Raw genomic sequence first — 14,738 nt, 5'->3', positions numbered from 1 at the left:
CTGCAAACGATCTCCGTCAGTGGTGGTGCAGGTTAGGTGCAGGAGCAGCGAACACGCTGAAGGGGCCCCAGGCGTTGAAAGTCCGTGACTCCGTGGCGATCCAAGGCGCACATGGGAAGACCGCGCGGGGCTTCCTTTCCACCGCGCTCCGCACACGCCGGCAAACACACATGGCGCGACGTCGTCGCCTCCACGCCCAGGCACGCACACGCACAGCCACTCACACACCAAACAAAGGGTGATGCCGACCTTCAGCGGCGAACCTGTCCCGAGCACCTTCGCAACCGCGGCGGCCTTGGGTGAAAGGGGCATCGTCATGCTCCCCGTCCCCAAACGGCCCTAACTTCATTTCCACACACACAGAAAAAACCGCGCGTCGGGGCTACCTAATGAGCAGCCCTCGCAATTTCAAGGAGAAAGATGAGTGAAGACAAGCTGTACAAAATAAGGCACTCACTGTACAATATTTACAAGATAAGAAGCAAGAATGGAAACAGAAGAAAGCGAAAAATGGAAACAGAGGCACACAAAAAAAAAAATAATAAAGCACACAGGCTGGAACTGAGCGAGCCAGAAAAGGGGGAGACCAACCTTGCTTCCGGGTAGGGTTGAACGAGCAAGCTCGCTCGGTGAAGCGGTATGCCTTCGGTTGCGGAAAAGGCCCGCCGTCCGGCATCAATCACACAGGTGAACGTCGCCTCACCTTGTACCGGTGCGGGGCACGGCTGCGTTCCACCGCATCGGGTTTGCCTTGGCGCTTGCCTGTGGTGACAATAGGCACCAGCGCAAGCTCGTCAGACCATTACGCATAGGCCTTCAGGTCTGCAATGTAGGCACGGCTGGCTTTCCCCATAGGGGGATTCTCCAGCAATGAGCCCCTGCTTGTTACTGGGGAAATGCCCCATGAAATCGCAGGTGGCCATCTGCCACGGACGCACACTGTCAGTTGGTTTCGTCATGCCCGGTGGCTTGCCACCCCTTGACTTCTCCATTTGACAGACATGACAGGAACGGCAACAGCGGAAAATGTCGCGCTTCATGCCGGGCTGTAGTCACCGATTGACTCAGTTTCTTGAAACCTTGGAGCCATTCAGATGACCAGCCAATGGTTTGTCGTGAGAGAAACGCAACAGAGCGCCGCTCAGACATTGGGGAATAGCCACTTCAAATGGTTCATGGACTCATCATCCGTGGCTATGTATTTCAGCGCGAGCCCGTCATGGCCCAGCAAATATGAATCCCCGGGGCACGCCACGACACACGCTGGCTCGTGCCCCCCTGCGCCCGCTCAATACAAGTAGCGTAACGGCGCTGCGCCCGCTGCAATACAAGCAGCGTAACGGCGCTTCGTCTCCCAGAGACCGTCGCTGACATCGCGACAAAACGGGTCATTCTGCTGGACCGTCGTAGCTCTTCATGGCTGAAAACGATCCCAGTCATCTCAAAGGAGAGCCTGGTTTCGTCCCCCCGCAGGTTCGCAGCAAAACTTCCGCTGGCATCGGCGTCTCAGATGTGCTCACAAAGAGCTTTCACCCTCGCCTGCTTTGCGAAGCGCTGCTTACCCGGATAGCGGAATGGGGAACCCGTCTGCGGGCGTCCCCTCCGTGCCGATCTGCGGCTCGTCCGCTGTTTCGCCCCCTTCGCCCGCCGTCCGTAAAGACGCCGCCGCGGGCGAGTGGGGCACGGGATAGCGCGTCAACTACCACGTTCGTTCTCCCCTGTAGATACTGCACCGAAAAGTCGAAATGCTGTACCAAGAGAATGGCGCGCCAGCCGGCTCGCAAGTTCAAGGAGCCGCATCAGCCAACTGAGCGCGCTGTCGGTCCGGTTTCCAGAGGGAGCCCGGCCGACGCCTCGCCGTTCCCCGAACAGAAATGTCTGCAAGTGGGGTACGGGTGCTGTTGTGCGAAGATGCCGGCAGCGGCGGCGTCGCGCACATTGCTTCCGCAACGGCGTAAAGCTGAAACAGCGGAGGCATATGGTCAACGGTCGCACCGCAGGGTGGTCCGAAGAACCATGTAGCGTGTTTCAGTGCCTTTGCCGAGTGCCGCGCAGGGGGCGGCAGGCAGGGCGCATGAGCTTGATCGTCAAGGCGACCGGCTCGGCCGATGTGCTGTCCAACGACTCATGGAGCCAGTGACAATTCACGTTGGGCGCCAGTTGTGGTTTCTACGTGGTCATAGGCCACCAACCACCGCGGGTTCGAGCGTCGCGCGAGCCGAAGCCCCGATCAGCCGTCACCACGCGCACACTGAAACACTGCAGCGCGCACTCAACCTCCAAAGGAAGGAGAGCACTGCGCTGCACGGACACAAACCTCCAAGTTCACAAAGGAGACGTTTATTGAAACGCCATCCTCCAGCGGCACACACACACACACACACGCACACACATACACATATTTACAAACGCACATACACACACATACGCAGTAACCGTGTCAAGGGAGCGCGCGAGGAGCGAGGCTCCCCTGCGCGCACAAGTGACACGGAGTGCGCGCCGCAAGCACGCAAGGGCGTGCTGTGATCTCTCTCGCAGTGACCAAAGGGTTCCTTTGAGAGAGTGTGGGCAACCACCGCAAGGTACGCCTGTCGCGGATCGTTGGATCACGATCGACAGGCTCGAGCTTCGCTCTCGGGTAAGACCCGGAGCAGACGAACTCGAGTACACACTGGTCTGCGCGGACAAAGGCCGGCAGACAAGAACAGTTGCGTACGCACCTTGCGATGTCTCGGAGGGGTCTCTCTCTGAGCTCCGCTCGGACAGTAGCGCGAGCGCGGCTGTCGAAGCGGTGCCGTGTTCCCGCCAAAAGGCGCCAATGAGAACAGTCACTGGGACGCCAGGGCGGAGCTGTGGCCCGAACGACAGTGACAAGTCGCTCGAGCCCCTCTCCGCCGCCTCAGGCGGGAGAAAGGGAACGGGGAGAACAACTGGGAAGCGGGCGGCGGCCGCGCAAAGGGCAGCCGCAGCAAGCCCGAATCCCACAAGGTAACTGAAATACGCTAGCATAATTTCTTTATCTTACACTGTCACTGCTATTGGAGAGTAAGTGACTGTCAGACCTGAAAAAGTACATTGGTCTGGCGGGCCGAAACGAAAGCCATAACCTTCGAATCACTCCAGACACTCATGACTGCCTATATACGTTGCGGTCGAGAGCTACATCCGTTCCTATAATCACCGCCACATTATAGGGGAAGGGGGGGGGGGGGGGGAGAGGTTATCAAGTAAAGGCAGCAAAGCGCCCATCAGCGCCAATTTTCCCTGCTAAACTCCCGACCAGGTGCATTCGCATAATTCATCTCCTTAAAAACTGTTCCCAAATAATATCTTGCTTCAAAGCCCAGAAAAGCTTGAGCCTGGTGTGAATTGCGCCCATCTTCTCGAAAAAAATAATAAGAACAGGTATATAGTCAGCACCAAAACAGGAGAAAAAGAAAACATTTCTGCGTTGCATGTTCAGTATGGGCATTTTTCTCGATCTGCGCCATCTTTCATTGCGTGCGCATGCTGAAGACAAGTTGCAAAAGCGATGGCGCAATAGAAAAGAAGCGAAAACCCGCGGTGGAAAACAAACGCACAGTGGCAGAAGAGGCATCATTTCAGGGCCGCTGTACTTAAGTAAGCGACATGTTTTCGCATTCGTTTCGTTTTCATCTCTGTACGCCTGTCTGCTCACCTTGCTCCTGAACAACACTTCCAGATAGAATCTTTCTAGCTTCTTTTTCGGTTCGCGCGGTGAGGGAACGCTTGGCAGAGCTCGATGCCCAGTGCCAAGCTTTTCGACATTTACACGGCCCGAGCAGAGCGATGGCGCGTTGCAAGTATAATCGCTCCCTGAGCCGAGAATCAATACATGGTGGCTCCCTATGACCCACAGGGCGGACCGTAAATCAAACGGACCTGTCCCCCGAATCACGCAACCGAACGGGTCCGGACGGCGGGCGCCGACAAGGGGACGCCGCGCTATGATCCCGTTTTCGGCTTCAAGACGAAGATGGCCATGTCGCTTCGCCGCGAATGGAGCAATGGTCACCTCAGGTTTTGTTCTCCCTGTTTCCTCTTTCGTCTTTCTTGCCCCCCCCCCCCCCCCCTTATTTTTTTCTTTTTGTTCAGTGGGGAAAGGATGGCGTAAAGGGTAGGGACAGGTTCCGGAAGAATGACTCTTTTGTTTTCAAGAGAACGCTTTGCTTGATGTACGCCAACGAAACAGAGGAAAAAGAAAAGTATTGCTACTCGGCTCAGTTCTATGGGGAGAATTTTTATACATAGCAGATAAATGGCATCTTTTGAAACTTTTCATCGCGACAGAACTTTCGAAGTAAAGAAGGCGAGTGAACTTGTAGCTCAGGCTATTCTGGAAATTCATCTTCTTGGGCTTCCTATACGGCAGGAAGGGGGGAGGGGGGGGGGGGAGAGTGAGAGAAGTATGCTTATTTGGGGGCGCGTGCTTAAACTCATGCAAAGACAAAGCATTGCTACTAAGCATGGTAACAACGCGGTCCACGGCTTTCAAGCTTCAGCAAGAGAAATAAATGCAGCGCATGCAACTTTCGTACAATTCAGAGTCGAGTTAAAGTGGCTTAGTGTTCTGAGTTTATTTCGCGGCCCTAGTTTTGAGTTGTCTTTGTGTTTGGACATGGCTTTGTGATAGAGAAGCTTGCATAAGGTAGCTTAACAGTGGAGTATCAAGTTATCTGCAGATAAGTCTTATCTGGTATTCCCCAAAACAAAGTAATGATTTCCCAGGCTATTTACTATGCGTAACTGTGACTTCACCATTCAAGGGGTTCCAAATTATTCGACACATTTTTTTTCTTTTAGATGCACAGGTGCGGTTGGTGAGGGTGAATTTATGACAAGGAGGACATCATGTAGTTTGCAGACATACCCTGAAAGTCTGGTGGGCGAGCGCTAAAACCCCTTAATCTCAAATTCAGCCGATGTTTGTCATGCTGAAGCCTCTCTTTGACCACGCAATAAAATATAAAATAAAATTCTGAGAGCACTGCAGATTCTGCAGTGGAGTAAGGCGAAAGCTTCAGCATTGCTGCGGCACGCGGTACATTGCCCGCCCCTTGTCGAACACAACCAGCGTTCCGTTGAACGCATCAAAGTGCACCGGCGTTCTATAAATCGTTGAAAGGAAAGGAAAGGCGCAGTACCTGTCACTAGCGGAATCCCGCTAGTATCATCTTCACAGTAGACAAGGAGAATTATGACATGCGTTTCCCGATCCCGGGTGTGGCGCTGTTTTTTAAAGCGCTCGGCTTGGGATCCGAGGCATGGAGGTTTGATTCCCGGTGGAGACAGGATTTTTATTTTTTCTGATGACGTCATCAGAATGATTGTCAAATAAAATTTCGCGGTATCCTGCGGAATCTCGCGAAGTGGGACACTTCTCGCGCACGCACGCACGAACGGATACGCCAGCGAGTCATGAGCCATTCAAGGCTTTCGCCTTAAAAAACACTTAATGGCCCCGAGTGCCAATTATGATCCCGCGGCGGCGTGGACAGACCAGCTTCGCTGCTCACTGCATTAGACCGCTATGACATCACCGCAGCTGAACGTCCCACGTGTTTAACTTCAAGTTTGTTTGTTTGTTTGTTTGTTTGTTTGTTTGTTTGTTTGTTTGTTTGTTTGTTTGTTTGTTTGTTTCTTAGCTCATGGCACATACTCACGAGGGGGTACTGGCCACGGTTTAGCGAGAATCGAGAGCTAAATTTACTATATAACTGGACGAAAGCTAATGGAGGTCCTTAGTTTAATAAATAAATTACTCACGAAACAAAGCAACAAATGTATGATTCGACATCGCTGAATTGAAGGACGACAACATCACTCAAATTTTTTGAAGTTTGAAAAATTTGAATGCAATTGAATCTGCAGGTGGCTGTTGTGTAGTTGTATTAACAATTTTGAGGCAGCGTACAAACCTCTCGAACTCGCATCGAAGAAGAGAAGTGGGACCAACAAAGTAAACCCAAACCTGTTATCGGGATTTCTATATGTATCCATCTGTGAAGCGAGAACTTTAGGCCGGCGAGTCAGATACGCTCCACCGTTTAGATCTCTTGACAAGGCCCACAAAGGTTTGTGGGACTGAATCCGCATCTACATAAGCAATAATTTAGAGGGGGTATACTGCATCGCGTAAGAGTCAGCGCTACCTCGCAATGCTGTGATTTACATGCACGGACATTCCATGGGTAAATGAGACGTTTGTATAGTCAGCAGTAGATAGCAAGGGACCATTGATGAGGCGTCAATCTATTAAATGAGCTGAGAACGAGGCATTCTGAAAACAAGGAGATTATGGACGCTGCCTAGAACGGGTGCACTGTGACTTGGTTTTGCCAAGAAGTCAGCCACATCAGTTTTGTAAATGGGACATCAGACGAGGCACCTCTTTTTCCCATCCAAGGATAAAATACTTAAGAGACCGGCTCAAAAGAGACTCCAAAGACTATAAAACAGAGATATGGTTTGGTAGAGAAATCACTTGTGATACATTAAAGAGAACCTTAAAAAAAAAAAACAAGTTCAATAGCCATGAACTATGCTAAATATATTAGTGTGTAATCTGGGACACGCACAAAAAGCTCCAAAAGAGAGATTCTGAAAAAATTTCAACCCCTGCTTTCTTTACAGTCCCAGGCCGATTAGTGGCGGTTACAATGTGATCCAAAAATTTTCAAGGTAATCAGAGAGGAGAAAATAGGTTGTAGACTGGAAGGTAGGTCCTTCACATCGAATGGGAAAGTGGAATCAGAAACGGAATCAACAGGGCACAATGCGTAACCAGTTCGGCATGCGGAACCGATGTATACACCAATGTTCGCTACAGTGGTCAGTGAGTTTAAACAAATAGAGGGAGGAGGTACCTTGGCCACTTATAAGTAAGTAAGAGGGTGAAGTACGTGGGAGACAAAAATAGGTATAGCCACCTCAAAACTTCGAATGACCGCAAGAAAGATCTGAGAGAAGGCGGAAACTGGAGTTACCCCAAGTCAGGTTTACAGGCCGTTGGGCTGAGAGGGCCATGTACACCTGCACATCCGAAAGTGTTTAGGTCGGCGTCTAGAGGTTTTTTTTCTCTCTAAACCTTTGCAGACCGTCGGACTGGGTGTCGCCAGGTACATCTGCACACCAGAAGGGTGTTTGTTCGGCGTCTTTAGGTCTCGTTTTTTTTTATGGCTCCTCGAGTCGCCCCCACCTCAATTTTTCGGCCGTCGCGAAACTTTGTAGCAAATGCTGCTTGCAGAGGGCCGCCGGGCACGGAAGTGAAACCAAGCCGGCAGGAAAGACCTTGGCAGGAGGCGCGCGCTCGGCGACGTGGTCTGCGTGTCGCGCTCCCCGTGCATTGTCCGGTTTTGGTCCTTCCGGAGAAGCCGCCTGGGACGTTCGGAGGGTGTAGCATGGGGAATGCTACGGGCCTAAAGGCGTAGGAGTCGGCGCGCCAAAGGGGACGCTTAATTGCTCCTTTCCTTTTTTTTTTCTTCAGTCGCCTTCCGCCGACGGCTCTCGCAGGTTTAGTGAGCACCGTTGGTGGCCGCTGCGTTTTAGCGTGTTTGTTTGTTTGTCTGTTTATTTTCTTTTTTTTTCTTTTTTTTTTGCTGTTGGGAGAGAGAAATGCGTGCTGTGCTCGTGAGTGGTGTGGCAGCATGCCATTGGCCATTTTGAACTGGAAATAATTCATTGATTGGTCCATGTAGAACGCACTTCCTATTGGGCACTGAAATGCTGTGTATAGTTGATTTAAGGATGTGTTTTTGGCGCCAAAGGGCAGTTGGGACTTAGAACTCAGACTTAGAGGAGAGATTGATCTGAGGCTCTCGGTGGAGAGCAGGGCGAGAGGTGCGGACTGGGGCATGCCATGCGCTGACCGTGCTCCGAGGAACCACTACTTGTAGTGCGACGCAAGTTAAGTCGTCGGCCAGGCAGGACAGGGTGTTGTTGCGGGCGCACCGTGGCCTGGCGTTCTAGTTTTCCTCTCATGGTAGCGACCACACCGGTCGTAGTGTAAATAATGTATATAGTGTAAATAAATCCTTCAGTACTCATTCGTGCCAAGAAGTCTGCGTCATCTGTGTCATCTCCTCTGCAACGTGTCGCACGCCAAACGGACCACTCCTCCACCCCGAGGACCTGACGTTGCAAAAGCAGCAACAAAGAAGAAGAAACCCAACAAAGATTAACTCCCCAGGAGGAGACTCAAATGACCGCAAGAGAGATCTGACTGTTAGCAGACGGAAACAGGAGCTAAGGTCGGGAATACGAGCCTCTAGGCACAGAACAGCAGTGGAGACTGATTGTGGGATACCTAGGCACAGGCGCAGTGCACGTCTTTCTAATAGCATGCAATGGATGCAGCTTATACTGGGGGGAAACAGAAAAAAAAGATGCAGCCAAATTCCAGAATGGGCCGCACACGGGCTTTGTAGAGAAGCAGAAGCGTGCCTCGGCGCATTTCAAATCTCCTGTTACTTATACGCATCAGCCTGCGAAGTACACGCTCATCTTTCTCGGTATTACTCTTGATGTGCCAATCCATACTCGCATCGTTAGTAAGGCCTGAATATCTGACCGATTCCACTTGTGGTACGTTGCTTGAACTTCAAAACATTATCAGCGGCTGTTTGTTTGAAAAACTGGCATAGTACTTTTGCCCACATTTAACACCAAATTAATTTTATCCAACCAAACCTCCAGTGCACTGAGGTGAGACTTTGGTTAACGATAGAGGGCGTGCATAATTTTTGCAGATGCGAAGAATGGCATGTCATCATCATATATACATAAACAGTGACGTCAGGATGAACAGGAATATCGCATACAAATATATTAACAGGAGGGGTGAAAGCGCACACACGTCTTGTCTGGGTATCCGAATTGAAGGAGCCGTCAGTGCAAAAACTTTCCGTCCTTTTAAAAATTATCGGATCCAAGCGTAAATGTTTGTCAGTTAATTGAATAGAATGGAATTTTGAACGCTGTCACATGCCTTGGCAATAACTACCGTCACTTTTGCTGACACTTCATTGTTCCGCGCAGCAATGTGTATCCTGCTTTTCTATACATCAGCTGACAATATTGAGCATCTGCGACCAAAGTCAATATGGGCAGAACTCAAAGAACCGATCTCTGAAACATATGCGTTGAGATACGGCCATGGATAATTATTTCTATTTGTTTTACCAGGTTCAGAGTTAAAACTAGCCTGATGTTTTCAATATGAAATCCTTTCCCAGAGCCGTTAAAGAGCAATATTATTTTCGCTACTTTCCAGTCGTACGGCCGCCATGTATATAAAGCTTCTAACGTTTCACTGATCACATCGAGAAGGTCATCGTCTTCATCAACTTCCATTCACGCGCAGTGAATTCAGAACACATCATTAATGATACAGTAAGCGGCACTATAATTTCATAGGGCGGTACCAATAAGGCCTCGAAGCATCGATTTCGCCCATGTTTGATGCTAGCTTGACCTAGAAAACTGGGCCTCGAACTGGGACCGAAACCGAAATGAAACCCGACATGCTAGCGCACTCAACTCTCATTCTATATAACTGCGCAAAATTGTAATTATTTTAGCAGAAAATGGTTCATGAACGCAATATTTTATAATATATCATTTTAACAATCCAATATCTATATATCTCTTCGAAAGGCGCGTAGTTCTGCAAATGTTTCTGCTGTCGTCAAAAACGCTTCCCGCTGGTTTTCTGTGGTTATCTTTGCTACTCGGTGCGAGCGAAGTACAAACTTAAAAAAAAAAAAGTGCCCTTCGGCAGATAGAACATTCCCTTCTTTTCATATCAGTATCTAACAATATTCGGCTGTAGCTTGAAACTGAAGATTAGTGCGCAAGAAAGCAGGATTTGTTGATATTAATGATCAAATATTGGGGTTTTGGATTTTCTCGCGCCAGATTATATTACGAATTTCCGGCCGTCAAAATCGGAGGCGAGCTCAACTATAAAATGCCAGAGTCCGCATGATGGATCGAAGTACAGGACAAACGCGCGTTAGAATACTCAGCAGGTTGGCTTTCCCACAATGGACATTGATCAATTGGCGTCACTTGATTATTTATTACGCGAAATAACTGTAGTTCATGTGTTTTGCAATGAAGACAACGTTGGCGTCGCTTCCATGACGACGCCACGTGCAGCAATGCTGTTTGATGAATCTGCCACGAGCCATCTTTTTACCATTCGTGATCGCAAATCACATTGCCGATTAATTTAAAAAAAACGGAGTCGTGTTCAATGTGGACGACTTTCAGTTTAGCAATATAATCTTGCCATCTGGGACCGAAATTAATCAATTAATAGACTTTAGCTACTTTGTTATTTGTTAGGTGCGCTTTCACTCAAAAGTCGGCCTTGTCGGACAGTCAACTTGCATACACTACGCAGGCGCCATACCAAGGGCTTAAGGAAATACTTATATTAAATAATTTGAAACACGCATTACATCGTCACAAGTGAGAGCGCTTAACAATTATTTTGTAGTATACGGTATCACTCAGTGGGAGCATGGGTGTAAACAATATCTCAGTCATAAGGCGAAAGCCCTTTAGGCTCATGGTCGGATGTGTCCTTCGGGTGTGTTCGCCGCATGAGAAGAGATAGTAAGAAAGAAAGGGAAATAGTGATAGGGACAGGTCGGAAGTGAACAATGATAGCAATAGATAGTGTAGAGTAATAACTGATAGCGGTAGTTAGTGATATATAGTGATTGATGATAGTGAGAGGTAGTGAGCTTCAGAGGTAGATAGTGACTGATAGTGATGGAGACAGATAGTGATGGGATGCAGAGAGATGGTGATATTTATGACCGATAGTAATAGTAACATATAATGATGGTTAGCAATAGTGACCTATTTAATAGGGATCGTTGGATGTGACTGCTTAAGTCCTTTAATTTCGAAGTCCTAATTGATAAGGGCAACGAAGAAAGACATGAAATATACAGCAGAAAACAGAGAGAAGAGAAAGAGGTACAAGAGAAAGAAAAAGAGAAAGTGCTTTCGCTATTCAGTTCTTAAGCGAAGCTAAGTGCAATCTGGTCATCTTTCCGCTTTAATAAAGCAAAATAATTACTTGTTTCTTTCATTGTAATATCTGCCTAAAAATACGAGTACGCATGACTCTGAGGACTTGATTCGTATAGAAGATTGGTTTTACGCACAAACATTCCTGCAAAAAATCGCGGCTATTTACAATAGTTCGATGTAATGTGAACAACACAAAAGTAACTATTATCCGCACTAACTCCCGCTACCTGTCGTAGAGCCGCGACGACGTGCACCAAACTTTTCGAGAATAATCAACAAGGAACGCAAATCCACTATAACTTTACTGAATACTTACTTAGGTGCGGAAATTAGAGCCATTGTTTGTAATCACGGAACAGTCGGGTGAGGAAAAGGAGAGCTAATAAATTATGGTCGTGCAACACACGAATCTTTTGCGAGTTCTATAATCTGGACATTACGTAAAATCATTCGTTAACCTCTGCATGCTAATGCACAAAAAGTAGGAAAGGAGTCTCTCTAGTTGCGTTCAGGCCGCACATTCAGCAGAAGTCGCCGGCGGTCGACGGAAGGTTTGCGAAGAGTTTCTAGACTAAATGCAATATACGACTTTGCGTGCACTTCTTAACTGTCTAGTTCTTAATTTACACCACGCAATTCATTGGTAATTTATACATTAGAGTATGTTAACTTTTATGTTACGTTCCCAGAATCTTTTAAATGAAAAATGAATTTTAATCTCCCCAAAAAGTTCTAGACATTTGCTTTGCTTTATATCAAACAGCAATAGAATATTTGTCTATCAAATAATTTAAGGTTCCCTCCCGGGGTGTTTCTTACCACTTCGGTAGTATTCTGAGTTGTGTTGGAGCCAAAATGGCCGTTTAAAATTCATTCCAGTATCATTGTTACGAGAGTTAATCCAGCTGTAAGATAAGTGCTTCTCGGGTGAGTACGTGGCGAACCCAGTTACACCCAAAGGAACGCCAGCCTTCTGCGGCTTTCGACCTTTTGACGCTAGCTTCACTGCGCGTGTTCTGACCATTTGGTGAAGCTAGCTTGGCATGGGTGAGGGTAGAACATCCTCCTCTGCCCCGAGAGCTGTTCCATAAAAAAAAAAAAAAAAAAAAAAAAAAGAGTTATGTCAGCTTCAGCTGTTCACTGGCTGTTGCTTTACTTATCATTGTGTTTATAGTATGCAGTGTTTAGAAATTATGTGCAGTCAACACCACACGCCCGCTTGTGCAGGGCAGTTCGGGCGCCATAAAGACGTACTTTTGCTTTACTCATTAGTGGAAAGACACTAAAGTAAACCATTACTTTATAATTAATTAAAAAATTTAGCGCAAAAATAGAACACAAAGGACTAAGAAGAACACATAAGACGTTTGACAAGCGCTATGCTCTCCTTAACTGCGTTACTTTACAAGTTTAAATTTATGCAGGCAACAACAGCGAGAAGGAAACCTCTCAACAGTAAGAGTTTTCTTTTTTTTTTTTTCGATGGCATGAAGAAAGCTTTCGCACACCAGTTATGTGTTACTTGTTCCGCAATCATTGCTGACGTGTACTCTGACATCAGTGATAGGAGAGAGCAATAAAAATAGCCAGAAATATAAAACATTGGGGAAAGAAAGAGACTGCTAAGCTATCTATTAGACAAACATCGGAATGATAACAAATGCATGATCGGGTGAGGAGACGGTAATAAAGACTCTCCCCTACTCTGCGGCGGTCTGCTGAGCGCTCTTTCCTTTTACTTGTCTCATCATTTTCAGCAGGAGCGGGAGATGTATAGCCCACATTGCGAATCACGGCCGCATCCGTTCTCATATCATTGTTATCGTCAGATTTGATATATATCGCCGCAGAAGGGAAAAAAAGAAGAAGCTGGCTTCTGGGCGGGAAAAAAGAGAGGAGAGGGCGGGGTAAGGGTGTGAGTGTTCTTTGTCCGCTTGCCGTCACCCCCACGGCGGCGCACACGCACTCAACTCGCTCGCTCATTGAACTGGAGCGCGAGCTGCTCTTCCCATTGTGCGGCGGAGAAAACCATGGTGCGGCCCTTGTGTGCCCGTGTGACGGAGGACAAGATAAATGGTGGACCATCCTTTTGAAACCGATGTCAACTGTGGCGAAATAAATGGATGGCGACGAGTGTGCCGCTCAAGCGCTCCGGCCCGCCAGCTCCCCAGCAGCGCCAGGGGGTGCCTTTTCTGAAAAGGCGCAAATTGGCGGTGCTGGCGACTGCCTTTGCCTGTGCTTCGTCGTCGCCGAGCACCACGGCTCACTCACTGTCCGCGCCAACGGTTTGGCCTCCCCGTTCTCTTGCCGCGTAGCCTCGTCGGCTCCGCGAGATACTTGCTCCTTCTGTGCGTGTGAAAGAAGCGTGCCGGCGCATTAAAAAACAAGGGGCCGAACTTGCTCTTTGAGGAACGATAAAGACGGACGATTTAGTATATAAAAAAAAGAAGAAGCCGAGTGAGCGCCATATGTCGCGTTGCGGTAGTGTATTCTTTTCTCCCGCACTAGCTCAGAAAGCTGGCCGCGCATCGCCGATCTTGTGCGCTCACGCGTGCTTTGCGAGGACATTGTCCGGAGGTCCTACTGACTTCTCCAGGACCAGAGAAGAAATGGTGAATGAGAGCGGTGAGTGGAATTTCCGAAGGGCAGCTAAAGATGCAGTGGCATAAAGGTCGAGTGTGTGATGCACTTGCAATAGCGAGTAGCCTTTGGTTTGGCAGGGATTCCTGGAAAGAGCTAAATATAGTTGAAGGTAGCTGAAGACAGCGGAAGATAGCTGAAATGTACAGAAGCTGAAGATAGCTGCAGGTAGTTGTCGCAACCCTGAGAGTTGTTAAGGTTGCTTAGTACCACGCTGGAAGGTGAGAGCAATTAACCATCCTAAAATGTTCGTGGAATATACGGCAGGACAGATATCGGGATGTTCTCGAATAATTTCGGTCACGTGGATTTTTTGAACGCACGCTTACATGTTGCATAGGTGTTTTCGTGCGCAAACTATCTACATACGGCCACCGCGGCTTCGATTGCACCCCAAGGTACTAGATTCAGCGGCCTAATGCCGTAATCACTGCGCCACCGCAGCGGGCGTCAGGACTGAGTAGAATGCTTAAATTGATTGGCGCATTGTTTTTTTTTTCTTTTTTTGCACATCAGAAACTAAAGCGACATCGGAAAAATGGTTGGATAGCAAGTAGATTTGCGATCCAGTTACAAATGTCTTTAATAAAGTAAACTTAGCGTTTGGCGCACGCGGGATGAACTTTGAATCTTCTTCTCGCCTCTGTACATATGGCCCAATGCCTGCATTGAGGATTGGCCAACTAAGAATTTACTTTGAATCTATCATACGCATCTAGAATTCAACTGCAGTGAGCCAAATGGTTTCACCTTCTTGGCGCTGGCTTGGTAACAGGTACGAACCAGCGCGTGTGGCTGTCAGGCGCTGTGTGGATCTGAGTACTGCTATACCTGCTGAACCCCCTTGTGAGAATACCAAGTTAGATTTTTTTTTTTTACGCTTGAACAAGAAACGGTAATTTTACTTCATCGTGTTCATGTTTACCACATGTTTAGGCATAAGGCTAGCCTGGTGCACTGCAGATAAACTTCCGTCCTCTTCAAATGGAGCGCTATGCCACCCACGTTTTTCCTGCCTGGAAGCCTCGCTC

Source organism: Amblyomma maculatum, chromosome 1 (genome assembly GCF_055883805.1).
Source record: "Amblyomma maculatum isolate TAMU_Amacu chromosome 1, ASM5588380v1, whole genome shotgun sequence".
NCBI classification, from domain to species: Eukaryota; Metazoa; Arthropoda; class Arachnida; order Ixodida; family Ixodidae; genus Amblyomma; species Amblyomma maculatum.
Note: the sequence above shows the minus strand (reverse complement) of the source record.